A 16,736-nucleotide genomic window follows, 5' to 3' on the forward strand; every position below is an offset into this window, starting at 1 on the left:
GCCCGTCTGCCACAAGGGTGTCATTGCACCCAGGACATGCGGCATCCTGGCATGTGCTGGCTCCACGTGGCTGCTGGCATGTGGGCTGTGTGGGCTCCTGAGCAAAGTAGCCAAGTAAAATCAAAAGGACTTCGGAACAGACTGATTCCTGGGGGAGCTCTGCGACTGCATGATGAGCATGCAACAGCCAAGCTTTAAGCTCTGAAGCATGATCGGGGAGCGGGGAAGAAGGCTGGGCCAGGTGACTGCAAAGTTCTTTGGTACAATATACATCTGGGGTGACAGGGGCTGGGAGCTCTCAGGGCCCTCGTGGCTTCGTAAGACCATGGCCTCCCTCCCCAGCTCTCACTTGCCGAGAAGCTCATCCGTGTGGGTTCCCAGAACCTTCCCACTCCTGTGTGAGCCCAACACCTTCTCTGGATGCAGGAGACAGCCAGGAGAGGCTCTGCCCACAGCCTGGAACGCATGACTGCAGAGCTGTGTGCTCCCACAGGATGCTGCGCTGAGGTTGCCAGCTCCCCAGGCTTTCCATGAAGCCCAGGTATTGAGACAGCTCTGCTGATCAGGGGAAGCCCTGTTAGAGTGGGAACCCCGTGAGCCTCCCCAACCTTAGAAACTCTCCACTTCCTAAAGCAAGGACATCATGAAATCCTTGACCTTTGGGATCAAAAGTAGGTATTTCAAGCAATAAGCTCCATGGAGGCAGGGACCAGGTCTGTCTTATTCCCTCCTCCTCTTGTCCATGGTGGCATTTAAATGATTATGGATCAAGAGAATAGCTGACTGAGTGAATAAATGATGTCAAGGCCACCTTACCCACCTCCTTGCACGAAATCGAGGTCAGCTGTGAATTCTCTCTGTCCTCTCTCTGTGGAGGTAGGGGACAAGCATGACCAGCCTGGAGCATGTCATCTCTGGGGTCCTGCCTCTACTTGAATCCTGGCTCTACCTCTTATCAGATGTGTGATCTCAAGTGGGTTTCTCAACCACTCCGCTTCACTAGCTGGAAAACAGAAAGGTGCCAGAATACTCTGAGATGATATTCTTAGCTTGCATATAGTAGGATTCCATAAATGATGCTGCAGTAGTCAACAGTGCTGCTCTTTGAATGTCTGTGGTTCTCTTTCCAAGCCTGTGGTAGGCTCCTACTCCTCCCTCCTTTAAATTGGATGTGGTCATATGAGTTGTTTTGGCCAATGAATTGAGACCAGAAGCAGCGCATCACTCCTTGATGGAGACTTTAAGAGCCCTCGTGCAATTTACCACACTCTGTTTTTCCTACTTAGTAATCATGGCAGCAATAAGATAGAGCCGCAACCAGCCTGGGCCCTGGAATGAGGAAGACATGAGCCAGATCCTCCACCTCCCATCCCCCAAACCATCGCCTCTGCTGACACTCGATGGAGCAGAATGTAGTAAATTGTAAATATGGCTGCAGTACTCCTCCCACTCCTATATGGACTCCCCCTTGGCAACGTTACTTTGCAACTTCCCATACCCCTTGAGCCTGCTCAGCCATGTGACTTGCTTTGGCCAATGGGATGTTAGAAAATGCTATGCAAACAAAGACTTGTAAAGCCATGGCACATTGGAGTTTGCCCTCTTTCGTGGCTGGAAACTCTTCTGCCACCATGTGAATGGACAAAGAGGGGCCACATAATGAAAGGTCCAGTTTGTCCCAGCTGAAACCCCAAACATGTAAGTGAGGCTACCATAAACCATCTAGCCCCATCTGAACTGGCACAGACCAGAACCACCCAGCCAACCCACCGAACTGGGAGAAATATTAAATGCAGGTTTGCTACTTTAGCCAAGGCTAACTAATACAATGAGAAATAAATGAATGAAATATAAGCCTCAGAGGATTAAGCCACTGGTCTTTGGGGATGTTTGTTACCGCAGTGTCACCTAGCCCATTCTGACTGATACATTTCCTTCCCCTTTCCCTCAGGGAAAGGAAGTACATCCCAGTTAAGCTGTGAGGGGCTTTATCCATTACAGGTTCCCTTTTGTTCAACCATTCCCTTCCACTCACCCCACTCTCCTGTCTCTTGGTTCAGATAGGATCTTCTGCTGTTATCCAAGCCCCTGTCCCTTGGGCTCATCATGGAGCCTTCTCCTCACCCAGGGCGAGGAGACTGGATCAGACTTTCCAGGGTCAACAGTGCCTTAGAGACAAGTTGTGAGAGGTGCCGGTGTGACCCTGGTCTGCCCAATGGACCAGTGGAGGCAGCCTGGTCTCTGCTCATGCTTGGTATTCCCTCACCCCCTTCACGCTCCTGTATATTATCTGGCTGCAACATGTGGTTTAAAAAGGCACTGGATTCAGCATCAGACCTACCTGGATTCAAATCCCAGACCTGCCTCTTGCCTTTTCATCCTGGTTCTGCCACTCCTTAGCATGTGACTTCGGGAGAATTCTTCAACCTCATTGAGCTCCAGTTTCCTCCTCTGTAAGCTAGTGGTTAAAAAAAAAAAAAAAAAATCCTTGTTCACATGGCTATATGAGTTATAAATCCATTAAGTGTCTAGAGAAGTACCTGATATGAGTAAACACTGAATAAATAGCAACATGAGGAGCATCTGGAGCCAGATTGGCATTGACTGGCGATGTGTCTTTGGAGAAGTCAGACATCCCAGAAATTTAGCTTCCTCCTCTGTAAAATGGGAGTTAAATGGGCTTTGTGTCAGGATTTTTTTAAAAAGAGTATATAATAAAGTGCCTGGCATGTTTCAAGTTCTGGAAAGTGTCAGTTCTTTCTCCTTGTCTAGTTTACAAATTTATTTGAGTACAGAAGTCTTGTTTTATGTCCCTACCCCTCCCCTACTCTCACACATACACTCTCCAGTCCAGGGACGTCTCTGTGCCTGCTCACCTCCAAGGAATACTTCTCAGGCCAGAGAGCCTGGTTCTATCATATGTCAACTAAACAGAAAGAATTCACTGAGCTGAAGTGGTGGGGAGACCTGTGAGCATCTCACACCGACGTCCTCCTCACCCTCCCCGCCCCTCCCCTCCCTCGCCTTACCCTCTCCCACAGGCATGCTCCACGACTGTTCAAGAGCAGTTTCCATGGTGATAGCATTTTAAAGTTTTCTAGGAGCAGAACAAGAATAATTTTCTACCTTCTCCTCCTCCTCCGTGGCAATCTGGGAAAAGGGAGCTTATTACAGATAAAGCGTGGGGTGAGGGGTGAGGAGGGGAGATGCAGCTTTCTTTCATCGCTTGATTGGATAAGATGGTCATGCTGAAACTCCTCATTCCCAGCTTCCCCCACCCCCAGCCCTCACCATCATTCCTTGGGGTCCTTGGTCACCTGTTCCTCACCTGCCTCTGCTTCGGTGAAGAGATGGGTGAAGGTAAGGTAAGAAAGGAAGAGATAAAGGAAAAAGAAAGGGAGAAAGGCTGGGCTGACATATGCCCAACTGTAAGCATGCACACACTCAGAGTGGTTACAGAAAATTTCCACTAATCCCACTTTGGGAAGTGACATACATGGAGATGAGCTGATTTAGAAGCAAAGATATTTGTGTAACCTCGTTGGGACCCATGATTGAGGGTCAATCTATATGTTACAATCACCTTGCACATATCTTCAGAATCTACCAGCCCCAAAGAGGGTCCACACACTACTGAGAAAGAGCGTTGTGGTTATGACAACCTCTGATGACAGAAAACACCATTCTGATTTCTATTTGCTTCCTCGGCATTCTGTCTCTCAACCCTCAGCTGTTTCTCATGCTCATTCTCCAGTCTTTGAAGGGAGCTTTGGTCTGGATTGTGGGTCCCCATACAGTTTGCATCCTTGGAGGAGGAAATGGCAACTCACTCCAATATTCTTGCCTGGAAAAATTCCATGGACAGAGAAGTCTGGTGGGCTACAGTCCATGGGGTCACAAAGGGTCGGACACGACCAAGCACACATTAGCATGTACAAGGTACATCAGGGTAAGAAGACCAAAAAGCCAGATACAATCCTGATTCTACCACCCCGTAGCTGGATGACCCTAAGAAAATCACTCAATCTTTCTGAATCTCTTCTGCTTCATCTCTAATTTCTATTCTTTCTGTCTTGCTCAAAAGGTTACTTTAAAAGTAAAAGTAAAATCACCTTGAAAATGAGCAAATATCATGTTTGTAAGATATTTCATTCTATTACTTTAACAGGGTCAATATTCAAGACAAACTTAAAGCCTGGTCTCAAACAACATTTGTGGTGAACCAAAGAGACAAGAAAAGTTGAAATGTCAATCTAGAAATGCACAGTCCCCAGGCAACAGTGTGTGATAACTCCAATGGCACAGAGATCTGCCGTGTGGCCTTGCCCTCTCAGAGCCTTGTCTCTCTCCATCACTGACTCAGTGGACATGAGTGTGAGCAAACTCTGGGAGATAGTGAAGGACAGGGAAGCCTGGCGTGCTGCAGGTCCTGGGGTCACAGAGTAAGACACGATTTAGTGGCTGAACAACAGCAACAACAATAGTCAGACTGTCTCCTGATTCTGAGGCAGGAATCCAAACTAGATAAGAAGTCAAGGTAGAGACTGTGGATATGGGGTTGGTACCACGGACAGCTCCCTGGAGCCTGGGATGCCACCAGAACTCTTGAGCTACTGGAGACCCGGGTTCAAGTTCTAACTCTGCCCCAAACATAATGCTACCTTAAGCTGGGCCACTCTGATCTCAGTGTCCCCTTCTGGACATTCAGTCCCATGGGCTTACTGGGATGAGCACTTGCCCACATCACAAGAGAAATCCAGAGCACCAGCAAGAAGCAGGTGGCTGATTCCCTAAGGTCCTCATGTTCCTCCTCCTCTAAGGCTCAGGACTTGGGGTTTGTCATCCAAGTTCTTGCCTCACTAGGGGGGAAATCTCCTACATTCATGATTTTCCTAAAAGAACAATTTGGTGCAATATATGTTGGAATCTGGGAATCAAACAGCATTGAATGTGAATCCAAGCTCTGGTGCCTACTAGCTCCATGTTTTAGAGCAAAGGAATTCCTCTCTCTGAGCCTAAGTTTTTCTCCTCTGTAATATGAGAATTAAATAATACCCACCTCACACTACTCACATGAAATTTAAGTGACATTTAAATTTAAATGCATGTAAAGCCTTTAATGCACGCCTGTCCATAAGAAGTACCCAACTAAAGCTAATTCCTCAGTCATCCCTTCCTTCCTAAATTATGGTCTTTCTTGCTTTAGGAAACACCTCCAGCTGAAATATCCCTGGCTTGGTCACTTAGCAAAAGAAATACAGTGGGCAGGAGTCCAGGCATCATTTAGCCATATGTTGTTTTTAAAGGGAAATGGCTTGTTCAAGCCCATAAATTTGGTGGCTGATGAAGACTTCTCTGAAAGGGTCTTAGGTTGAACTCTCAAGCCTGGAACCCTGGGCTGGTCAGGCAGTGCAATGCTAAATAATAGAGGTCACAGGAGGGAGACTAGAATCCAGAGATAGGGTCTCTATCCTACACACCTCTCAGCATTGACTCAAGAGGTGGGGGAGGTGCCCACAGGGTTTATAAAGATCCACTTTAGTTCCAACTTTGCAACCAATGTGTTGTGGAACTTTAGCCAGCTCCCTCCCCTCTCTGGACTGCAGTCTCCACTCTGGAAAATGAGGATCTTTTGCCCTCTGGGATTGCTAATAATCTACGTGCCTCCCCCTTAGGCTTGTGCTGTGACTACCATGGAGACTCAGGATACCACTCACTCCTCTCTGCTCTCAGCCCAGGCTGCAGCCCGTTAGGCCCTTACCTGGACTCATCCTGAATTCCATCTGGGCTGTCACCACCACCCCCACTCCAGATACCCAGGCTTCCCCCAGAGCCCTCTGCCAGGGCATTGGGAAGGTGATCCAGGAGCCTCTGGGGCTCTGTAGCCCAAATACCAGGGTCTTAGAGACTTCTCCAAAGGGGTGCAGCATTTCTCCATGGGCTCCACCTGGACCACAGGAGGGCCAGCATTTTGATTTCCAGCCTGATTTCCCCAGGGCTCAGGAGAGCAAAGCTGCTTCATGGGCAGTTAGACAAAAGGAAGTCAGTACATGAGGTGGGAGAAATCCACCAGCCTGGCGCCCAGAGGTTCCTCCACCCAGACATCTCCCCAGGACTGGGGAGGGATGGGGAACAATACAGTCAGTGACTCATGGGTCTGATGCCTTCTTTGTGAATAAGACATCCTTATAGACCTGAGTCTTTATTATAATAATCACTCATATCTTTCTAGAGAGACAGAACGGCTGGATGGTCATGAACACAGAGACTGGAAATCAGCCTGCCTTGTCAACTCCATCTCAGACAAACTACTTAACCTTTTTGTGCCTCTGTTTTCTCCTCTATAAAATGAAAATAATATTTCTGGCCTCATAACAACACTGTGCAAACCTACAGTATCACATTCGTGGCAGGAAGCAACTCGGATATCACTGTATCCAACCACTTTTAGGTGGGATTTACAGGTGGGAAAGCCCAAGAACTCTCAACTTACACTGCATTATCAGGCTCTTTTGCCCTATGGAGAAGGGACAAGAAGAGGTGTGATGGTCACCCTGTCTGGACAAGGTGAGTGTGGAGAGACCCAGAGACACAGATTAAGGGAAGGGAGAGCAGGAAGAAAGGAGCTGGTATGTACTAAACACCCGTGATGTGCCGGGCACCAGGCTCATCACTGTTCCAGACGATGTCTTTTGGGTATCTCCATTTTCTTATTGTTGTTTAGTCGCCAAGTCGTGTCTGACTCTTCACAACCCCCTGGACTGCAGCATGAGGCTTCCCTGTCCCTCACCATCCCCATTTTACAGATGCAAAAACAGGATCCAGAGGGATTAAGTGACTTACCCAGGGTCACACAACCGGGATATGGACCCAGGTCTTCTTAGAACCCAAACCTTGGACCCTTTCCATTGAAGGGGGGCCATAGTGGGTTCCTCTGTCAAACAATGAAAGTCTGAAGTCAGATTCACTCTTTCCCTACTTTTCCTGACTTGTTCCCTGGGATCCAGTTCTCAGTTGCCCTGCACTGTCTAATTGAAGAAAAGAGTCTTCCTGGGACCAATCTGCTCTATGTTGGCTTCGAGGTTTCACTTTCCCGTAGGTGACAGGCTTGCTTTCTGCCTTTTGGGGTTTCTGATAATCTGCTGGTTGGACTTCCCTGGTGGCCCTAGTGCTAAAGAACGCTCCTACCAATGCAAAAGACGTAAGAGATTCAGGTGCAATCCCCGGGTCAGGAAGATCCCCTGTAGAAGGGAATGGCAATCCCCTCCAGGATTCTTGCCTGGAGAATCCCATGGACAGAAGGAGCCTGGAGGGTTACAGTGTATGGGGTTGCAAAGAGTCAGACACGACTGGAGTGACTTAGCACACACACACAAAATGACCCAATCAATATCCTTACTTGAAGATGCCATGTAAACCCCAGATACATCCAAAAAGGTTCCAGGACACATGGGCCAGTCACCAGAGGGAGATGAAATTCTTAGTGAGAATTTCAAAGACAAACATTTTCACACTGCAGATATAAGGGGCACTGGAGGGCTTGCTCCTCCTATAAAGCACTCGCCACTTGTCCTGGCCATTGTGGGGATGGAGGGTGAGAAACACCCACCCAGTGTGAGAAGGAATTTTTGACTCACAAAAGCTTAAATCTAAACTTTAGATTCTGAAGAAATTCCTCTGCCTTTAGATGTGCAACACTCTTGGCCTGATCCCAAGATGCCGACAGCATCCTGGTGTCAATCAAGTTTCTACAGATGCCATGAGCTGAATCAGTCTCTATCTATACTTCATTGCCTCAGGATCCCAAATAATCAGTTACCAAAGGTGGGGGAAACAGCAGGTGTTCGTTGCACCTTCCATTATGCTTCATGTTGTGTGGGGACCACCTCCTGTCAAGCTTAAACGTCCCCCATCAGGCCCTAGGTGGCTCTAGTGGTACAGAACCAGCCTGCCAGTGCAGGAGACACAGGAGACATGAGTTCAGTCCCTGGGCTTGGATCCTCTGGATCCTCTGGAGAAGGGCATGGCAGCCCACTCCAGTATTCTTGCCTGGAGAATCCCACTGACCAAGGAGCCTGGCGAGCTACAGTCCACAGGATCGCAAAGAGTTGAATACAACAGAAGTGACCTAGCATGCACGCACACACCAGGCCATACAGGGTGCTTGAAATTCCATATGGGTAAGTGGCTACTGTTGGGGCAGAATTACGCCCCCTAAACTCATATGTTGAAGTCCTAATCCCGGTGCTTCAAAATGTGACTGTGTTTGGAGGTACAGTCTTTAAAGACTTAATTGAATTAAAATAAGATCATTAGGGTGGACCCTAATCCTACATGACTGGTGTCCTTATAAGAGGAAGTTTGGACACAGACCCGTCCAGAGGGAAGGCCATGTGAAGACACAGCAAGAAGGCGTCCATCTGCAAGCCAAGGAGAGAGGCCTCAGGAGAAACCCCCCTCGACCTTAGGGTTCTAGCCTCCGGAAAATAAATTTCTGTTGTTTAAGCCACCCTGTCTGTGGTCTTTGTTAAGACAGCCCCAGCAAATGAACACAGAGGCCATCTCCTTTTCTTCTGTCCAACACACCCAGCTGTCTCCTTCCTCCTTTCCCACCCCTCCTTCCCTTGGGCTATTTACTAGCATTCCAAAGTGAGTTATGGGGTGAAGAGGTTGGGGGTGTCTTAATATTTCTAGAGCTGAGGTCGGGAAGACTGAGGGCAGAAAGGGCCTTTTTATCTTCCTCTAAGCTGAGCTGATGCTAAAGGCATTTTGAGGTTACAAGAAGCCAAATTGATAAGCCATGTCCACCTCGGTCAGTGAATAAGCCAGGTTGCTGGGACCCAGCATGCATTTTCCAGAGAAACAAAATTTGTAAAGTCAGGCTGGCTCCCAGGCTAGTCCACAAAAGCCTGTTCAGTCCGTCACAGAACTCCGATTCTCTCTCTCTCTACCCTGGAGAAAGCAGGGTGCAATACTGCCTCCGGACTAATCTTTCAACCCTATAGGAAAACAGGGCCACCCAGCAGGAAGTGAGCGGGCCAGGACACGCAACTGAAAGGCAGGCTTAGAGGGAAGCAGACGGTGTTCGTGGTGGCCAAGGAGGTAAACGGGCCCTTGCTGGCGATTCTGAAGGGGGCTTCTGGGACTTCTCAAGGGCTTTTGAGGCTGAACACTCTTGTTCTTTATTATGTCCAATTTCACTTGAGAACGCAGGTCCCCATTGTATCCTTGCCAGACGGCTGAGCTGATCAGCCATGATTAGGGCCATTTGTGGGGAAAGAGAGAGCAGGAGTTGGGGAGGGGGGTGATTGCGAACGAGATAGCGGCAGGAAAAGGGCTCCCAGAGGGTAAGTATTGAGAGAGAGGGATTGGTTGATGAATCAGAACTTGGCCTGTGAGCTCAGATTTCCTGCTCCATCCTAGCCAGGGCTCAGGGCCCAGGGCAGGGCTCCAGAGTCACGTGTTCTGGCATGGATCTTGGTTCTGGCTCTCACTAGCTGTGTGACTTTGAATGAGTGACATTACCTGAGCTTCGGTCACCTCCTCCATGAAAGGGAATTGTGATAGTGGCCAGTTTACTGGATTGTTGTGAAGATTCAATATTCACGCAAAGTTCTTGGAAAACGTCTGGTCTCAAGCGCCCTGTAAGGGTTAGTTGTGATGGTGGTTGGTAGGTGGTTGTCCCAACTTTACCATCAGCTTTGGAAGAAGAAGGGGTGTTGAGAAGGAGAGGCAGAGGGGAGGAGAGTGGAAAAGATAGGCTGGGCCAGGAGAGATGCCTCCGTCTCTGTCAGAAAAGGCCACTAGGACTTCCCTGGTGGTGCAGTGGTTAAGAGTCCGCCTTCCAATGCAGAGAACGGGGGTCGAGCCCTGGTTGGGAGCTAAGATTCCACATGCCAAGGGGCAACACATGCAGAGAGGAACCTAAGCCTGTACTAGGCAATTACTGAGTCCACGCACTGCAACTAAGACCCAACACAGTCAAATAAATAAATTAAATTAACATGGAAAAATGAAGGAAAAGAAAAGGCCACCAAATGCCTGTGCCTCTTGTCTCTGCAGAGTGGTTCAGGCCGACTGTGCCCGCACCACCACCCCTGGCTCCCTCTCCTGACCTTGACCCGCCAGTGGCCACCCTACAAGAAGGCCTCCATGCCATGGCCTCTCCAAAGTGGGGACAAGGTCAGGGATGTCCCTCTGAAGCTGAAATGCTGAAATCATTCTTGGGGAGCTTGAAGGGGCAGGAGACACGGGACCTGGAAGAAGAGAATTGTGAATTCTCCAAGAGAAGCAGTTCAGAGCCGGAGCCGGCGTTTTCATTCCCGTTAATTATTCTTTTTAGAGCAGTTTGGGGCTGCTGGAGAGCAAGAAAGAAGGATTCATTTACATTAAAATCAGCCCAGTCCTCCCCCCAAGATTCTTAGCCCGCCTGTAGATGCAGTGGGTGTGAACTGGGGAAGAGGTAGGGGGACAGGGAGCGGGGAGCTGATGCCCAAGCCCCCCACAAAGGTAGAGCCCTCTCCCCGGGACTGCTCAGAGCCTGCTTCTCACTGAGAGACCTCTACCCAGCAGATGCTGATACATTAAAGGCTGCTGATGGAGACCTGGACTCCAGCTTAATGAGCTTGGCAAAAATGGTTTCTTCCTGGAGAAGCTACTCAGAGAGCCTGGTGGCTTGTCTTCACGCACTGCCTCACTGAGCCCAGGTCCAGCCTGAGCCTGCCTCCTGTCCCCTGCCCCCAAACCCCCGATCTCCCCTTCAAAGTCACACTTGTATTTTCTGAGGATCACTCTGGTCCAGCCCAGTGCTTCATGGTCAAGGAAGACTTGGGAGGACGTGAGAAGCCAAATCCTAGGGTTGGAGAGGTCCTGTGAGAAGATCCCTGCAATACTCTAGGTGATGCCCTCGCAGGGGTGGGGAGAAGTCACCAGACGTGGGATCTGGGTACAGCCACCAAGATTTCCTGAGGGACTGGATGCGGAGTGTGGAAGGAAGGGCAGAGCCAAGGGGAGGTGCATGTTTCTGACTTGAACAACCGGAAGGGTAGACTTGCAGTCATGTGGGATGCGGACCACTACAGGAAAAACAGGTTTGGAGTGCGGGAATAATGAGGGGTTTGTTTTTGGACACGTTGGGTTTCAGATGCCTGAAAGGAGGTCCCTGGAACCCTTGCCTCCAAGCTTGGGAGCCAGGTCAGCCACTTCTATCTCTGCTCACTTCCCAAGGCCTTCAGGGTGTTGGGTGTCAAGGCAGCCAGGGATTACACAGCAGAATCAGGTTTTCTGACTCCTTGTTGAATGCTCCCCCCTCTTCTTCCCTGCCTGACTTCTCCAAAGAGCCAGGTGTGAGGTGTGGGGCCAATGGTTTTCAGTGCCCTTTTCCTTCAGGCTCTCATTCTCCCTCTCCATCATCCCTTCCCAAACCTCCGCTCACGACTACCCTATGGGAAAATGTTCTGTTCCATAATTCACATTAAAGTGAAGATGGCTGCTAAGAAGGGAACAGCGTTAAGAGGCCACTAAAAGGGGACAATCAATAATAACGATACTAGTAATACTGAGAAAACCATGCTAACAGTCCTAATCCTCACATATCACCTACTGTGTGCCAGGAACTATGATAAGCACTTATCTATGTATTTTATGGCTTAATCTTGCTCATAACTCTTTGAGAAAATCATCCTTTTTTTTTTTTTTTTTTTTGCAGATGAGGAAACTGAGGCACATATCCAGGGTTACACAGAAATAGCAGAGTCAGGATAGCAATGCAAGCAGTTTGGCTCTAGAGCCCTCACTCTGAGCCACCACTGTCTAGCACCTGTCTGCACTATCTTGTCAGTCCTGACGACAGCTCCGCAAGGGTGGCGCTTCATCTCCACTCTACTGGACAGAACACAGATCAGGAGAAAGGCATTCTGCCCAGGGTCACACATCTGGTGCTAGCGGGGCTTCCATAAGGCTGCCAGATAAAATACAGGATGCCAGTTGAATTTTAATATCAGATAAACAAAGAATTTTTTTTAGTGCATCGAGCTCAATATTGGCAATCTATTTATATTTTTAAAGTGTTTGTTCTTTATCCCAAATGCAAATTGAACTGGGCATTCTATGCTTTTATTTGCTAAACCTGGCTGCCAGAGCGCCCCAGGAGAATCTGCCTCAGCCAGGATCCACTTTTCCAGTCCCCAGAATGAGCCCCACTCCCCAGACCTCCGAGTCCCGGAAGGATGAAGGAGCTGAGGTGTCCCCCTGGCTGCTCTCAACCGTGACATCCCATCTCCCAGCAGCCCGTAGGCCTCCCGGTGCTCAGCCATCACCAGAAAATCCCTGGGATTACGTTTCAACTGTCTCTCCCAGAGCCCATGGATGAGGTGCAGGGCCTCTCTGGGCCCACAGCATCGAAGCCCTAAGCATCAGGCTTAGGAGCTTGCAGCCTGCAGCCCCCAAATGAGAGTGCCTGTTTATCACAGGCAGACGGAAATCGAAACTCGTTTCTCAAGCCGATGCACTGGTGCGGGATCAGGCGCCTGATCTGGGCTGAGTTGCTTTGTGCATTGGACATTTGTCAGCCGTGCTCCCACGCTCAGATAGACACTGTGCATGTGCTGAGGCTGAGAGGAAGGCTTCCCAAATTCCCACTTCAGGGTGAAATAGCACCAAGTTCTCAGCCATTGTTAGCCGCCCACCCCAGCCCCTTGGGCAATAACCAGCTGTGATTTAGAGCACCTACTATATGCAAGAGTTGTGCCAGGCTGTAGGCCATACAAACAAATCCAATAATCACTCTTTTAACCAAAAGAATCATTGCTCCCGTCTCTAGAGTGGGCATGTACTACCTCCCTTGCAAAGAGAAGAACTTTCCATGCATTAAGCTCATTTAATTTACAAACTAAGCTGCAAAATAAAGTGTTATCCCCATTGTGCAGATGAGAAAACCGAGGCACAGGAAAGTTAAAGGACATACTTAAGGTCACACGGTTAGAAGACCAGGGACTGAAACCAAGGGCTTTGACTCCAGGTTCAGGATCTCTCCCTACCGTCCTTGACCTCAATCACAAAACTCTGGGTCTGAGCTACAGGCTCTGCACCCCCAGCGCTCCTGTCCAATGAGCTGGTGGGGCATCGGGAGGTCACTGCGTCCAGACCCCTGCTTCTGCATGAAATGCTACCGCTTAAGGTACTGGGGCAGACAGTGGGGTTAGAAACCATCACCTCGTGGGAAGGTCTGGTGGGGGTTTGGGGAGAAACTTGATTTCTGTTTGGGGAGGGAAGGAGGGTCTGCTGAGAGACCCTACTGCATCCCAGCGCTACATATAGTAAGTGCCCTGGAGACCTGTGTTCTCATCTCAGATTCGCTGGTGCCTTTCGGTGTAACCCTGGGAAAGACCTTTCCCTTCTCTGAGCTTCAGCGTCCCCTGTGTAACAGATCTTGGAACTGGCTTGGTCGTTCATGGGTGGCCCCTTCACAACTGGAGCCAGCCCTCCGTCCTGACCTCAGGGTTCCACCACTCTGGGCTTCCCCAGACCAGAGAGAGAGCCTGGTGTGGTTAAAGGGACAGGAGAAAGGCTGGCTGAAGCAAGCTCTCTCCTCCAGGGTCATCTCTAAGACTCAATGACATCTCAGACCTCTTCCTACCCTGAGGATGCAAGCCCCCATCAATAATCCGCATCCGGAATGGATTAGCTAGGCCATGCATAGAGTCCTCGGAGGAGCTCCTATTGCCTTCAGGGAGTCTCCCGGTGTACCCGCCTTGACTCAAGAGGAGTTGAGGTGTCTGCAGGCCTTGTCAGAGGTCCTGCAGACCTGCAGGGTCCGGGTGCATGACCTGCGGAGGTGAGCACCTGTGAGCAGCTGTGGGGGTGTCCTATGTACCCAAGGGCGTGTGCATCTGTGCACACCCGGACCTACGTGTCCACGGTGTGCACACTGGCAGAGGAGCATATGCCACGGATGAGTTTTAAAAGAGCACATTCCCTGCTCCTCGGCCTCCGCTCAGGTCAGCCCGCGCCCCTGGACTCCTCCGGAGATACACCTGGGAACCCGCTTCCCCATTCTGATGGCTCGAGGGTTTCTTGAACCCATGCGCGCACACACAGACGCATCTATCCACACGCAGACACAGTTTCCTCCACTCCCTGGCACTGTTTATTTGAATACCGCCTCACATCCTCCATCCTGAGGGCAGAGCTCAAGCAAGGCCACCTCCAGACTCCGCATCCCAAGTCCGCCCGGCACTTAGCACAGCACCTGAACCAGGGCACGCTCAGGTTTGTCCAGTGCTCTTGAATTTGACAAACGTGTGTGGGAACGTCCACACGCATGTGCACTAGGGGCGTGGCTGTGCATATGTGAGTCTCCGTGTGCACTCTGGCCCGGGCCCATGGACTCATGGGTTCACACCTGTGTGCTCCTGTCTTTGTGTACCTGTTTGTGGGCTAGTGTCTGCGGCAGGTGTGTGTAGGATGGACGTTGGTGCACGCCCACAGAGGCGCATGCGTGTGTATCCACTGGTGTAAATCTATCCATCACCCACTTAGCCGTCATCAGGCGGATGTTTAGCTAGCACTGTCTATGCACCAGTCACTGTTGCAGCAATGGGAACACAGCAGTGAACAAAGCACAGCCCTCGCCTCTGTCCACGCAGACTGCGGTCTGGTGGTCGCAGGTACACACGGGTGAGTGGGCACGTGCGTTGTCCTATTTGTCCTAACACACACGCACATGGTAGTGTGTGTATATGCCTTACCCAGAGGAGGTGGGCATCTTCCCCTGACCTGGTGAGAAAGAAAGAGAACCTTCTCTCCTAGCCCCACTCCATGCCTGGACCAGCTCACCTGTAGGGGGAGGAGACACCAGGTACCAGATGACCTCATAGTCCCCCCTCCCAGCCTGGACCTTGTCCCATCTTGGAGCCACCAGCCCAGGTCAGCCAAGGTGACTCTTCCTTGCTTCTTGGGCTGAGGGGAAGGCCGAGAGATAAACAGGCCCCATGGTGGCCTCCTGAGCTCTTGAAGAAAATGAGGGCAAGGGCAGAGTCACTGCCCTCTCCTGTGTACTCTGATGTCACCATGAGGAGGAGGCGTTAGGAGGAGCTGTTGGCAAAGATGCCGTTTCTCTAGCAAGCTTGATCATGCAGGGGAAGGGAAGAAGGGGCAGGGGGCTGGCCAGCTGAACTTAGCCTGTCTCCAGACCCCGGCTTAGGGCAGATCTGGCTGGCAGCAGAAAGAGAATACAGAATACAAGGAGCCTGGCCTCTAACCTTGGCCATGGCTGTGGCCTTGCTTGCTGTGAGCCTCAGCAGGGCCCCAGCCCACTCTGAGCTGAGCAAGACAGGAGGGCTGGGTGACTTGGAAGGCTGACTTTCAGGGCATCCCCCCTGGATGACTCACACGACCCCAGGATTTGGGCCACAAGGGGTGGGGTGAGGCTGAGTCCAGGCCCTGATGGACACAAACACCCAGAAGGAACAAGAAACTAGGTCAGAAGTTTCAGAAATCCGGCATCTGTCCCAGGGCCTGGCCCAAAGACAAAGTGTCGCCGAGCCTCCGCTCCTGCCAGGCCCCGCCTGCGTCTCCTCTCCACCCCCAGCTGCATTCAATAATTGATGAAAAGCATTCACACTTACTAGTGGAGAACGCGGAATAGCAAATCTCATAATTGGTAAGGTCCTGATTCTGTGTGCCTCCAGCCAGCCCCACCTCTCCCCTCGCACACCACACCCATCAAGGCCGTCCCAAGTCTTAGCCACTCTAAGCGTCAGATCAAAGAGGGCAGGGACTGGCTTGTTCTCACACACGGTTCCCGGAGCCCTGAACAGAGCCTGGCTGACGGGAGGCTCAAGAAACACTGTTGAACAAATAGATGCACGGAACAGCCAACCCTGGATATTCAGGGTAGGGAAATTTCAGATCACTTTAATTTACTTCTTTATACTTTTAAGTCATTTTCATGTTTTCTAAAATGGGCAAGCATGGATTTCATAACCAGAAGCTTCCTCCTTCACCCTACCCCCACCCCCAAGAAAAGCTCCTAGAAACAGAACACAGAATGTCATCATCTCAAGGGCCTGCTCCCCAGACCCCCTCAGTGAGACGCTGTCCTCCCTTGGGCTTCCTCAGCACCTGGCCAGGTAAGCAGTCCAGGTCACCTGACAAGTTAGGGGCCCAGAGCGTGTTCTCCTGACCCCAGCCCAGGAGGCCTTTCACAGCTCCATCATCACATCTGTCTCAGCTGTTTGCATTTTGTTTCAGTCCCCACTCACTGGATCTGAGCTCTTGGGTGAATAACTCAAAAATCTCAGTGCCTCAGTTTTCTCATCTTTAAAATGGGAATAATGCCAGTACCTAACCCAGGGAGTGGGTGTGAGAAATAAGCACACAGGGTTAGCACTTAGCAAATTGTTTGTTTGTTTGTTTTAAATTTTTTTTATTAAGCCCTTCTCACATTCCAGGCTAAGCACTCTACATGTAAGCACTTGGTCCTCACAGCAACACTCTCCGTGCAGACTTAAGATTGTACCCATTTTACAGATGAGGAACTGGAGGCTTAGACAGCCAAGTCACTTTACCCAAAGTCCTACAGCAAGGAAGCCACAGAAGTGAGATTTGACCCTCAGTCTGGCTCCTGACCTATTGCTCCTGAAGTTTGAAATTCTGATGGATTTTCTAGGACAAGAGGTTTGAGCATGTTTGGGACAAGATGCTATGCCCAGAAGGGAACTGGCAAGAGCAAAAGT

At 50.2% G+C, this 16,736-nt stretch overlaps 1 long non-coding RNA gene across 1 annotated transcript in view; it reads right to left on the reverse strand.

The window, feature by feature from the left end:
• The window catches only part of LOC139187369 (uncharacterized), a 34,561-nt gene extending 18,854 nt beyond the window's left edge, over window positions 1–15,707 (reverse strand). The window contains exons 1-2 of the long non-coding RNA XR_011570934.1: window positions 15,627–15,707; window positions 2,342–2,458 (exon numbers count right to left, since the gene is read on the reverse strand). This is a non-coding gene — a long non-coding RNA (uncharacterized lncRNA). The remainder of the gene's footprint in view (window positions 1–2,341; window positions 2,459–15,626) is intronic.
• Window positions 15,708–16,736: the final 1,029 nt, after the last annotated feature.

Source organism: Bos indicus, chromosome 15, assembly GCF_029378745.1.
Source record: "Bos indicus isolate NIAB-ARS_2022 breed Sahiwal x Tharparkar chromosome 15, NIAB-ARS_B.indTharparkar_mat_pri_1.0, whole genome shotgun sequence".
NCBI lineage: Eukaryota > Metazoa > Chordata > Mammalia > Artiodactyla > Bovidae > Bos > Bos indicus.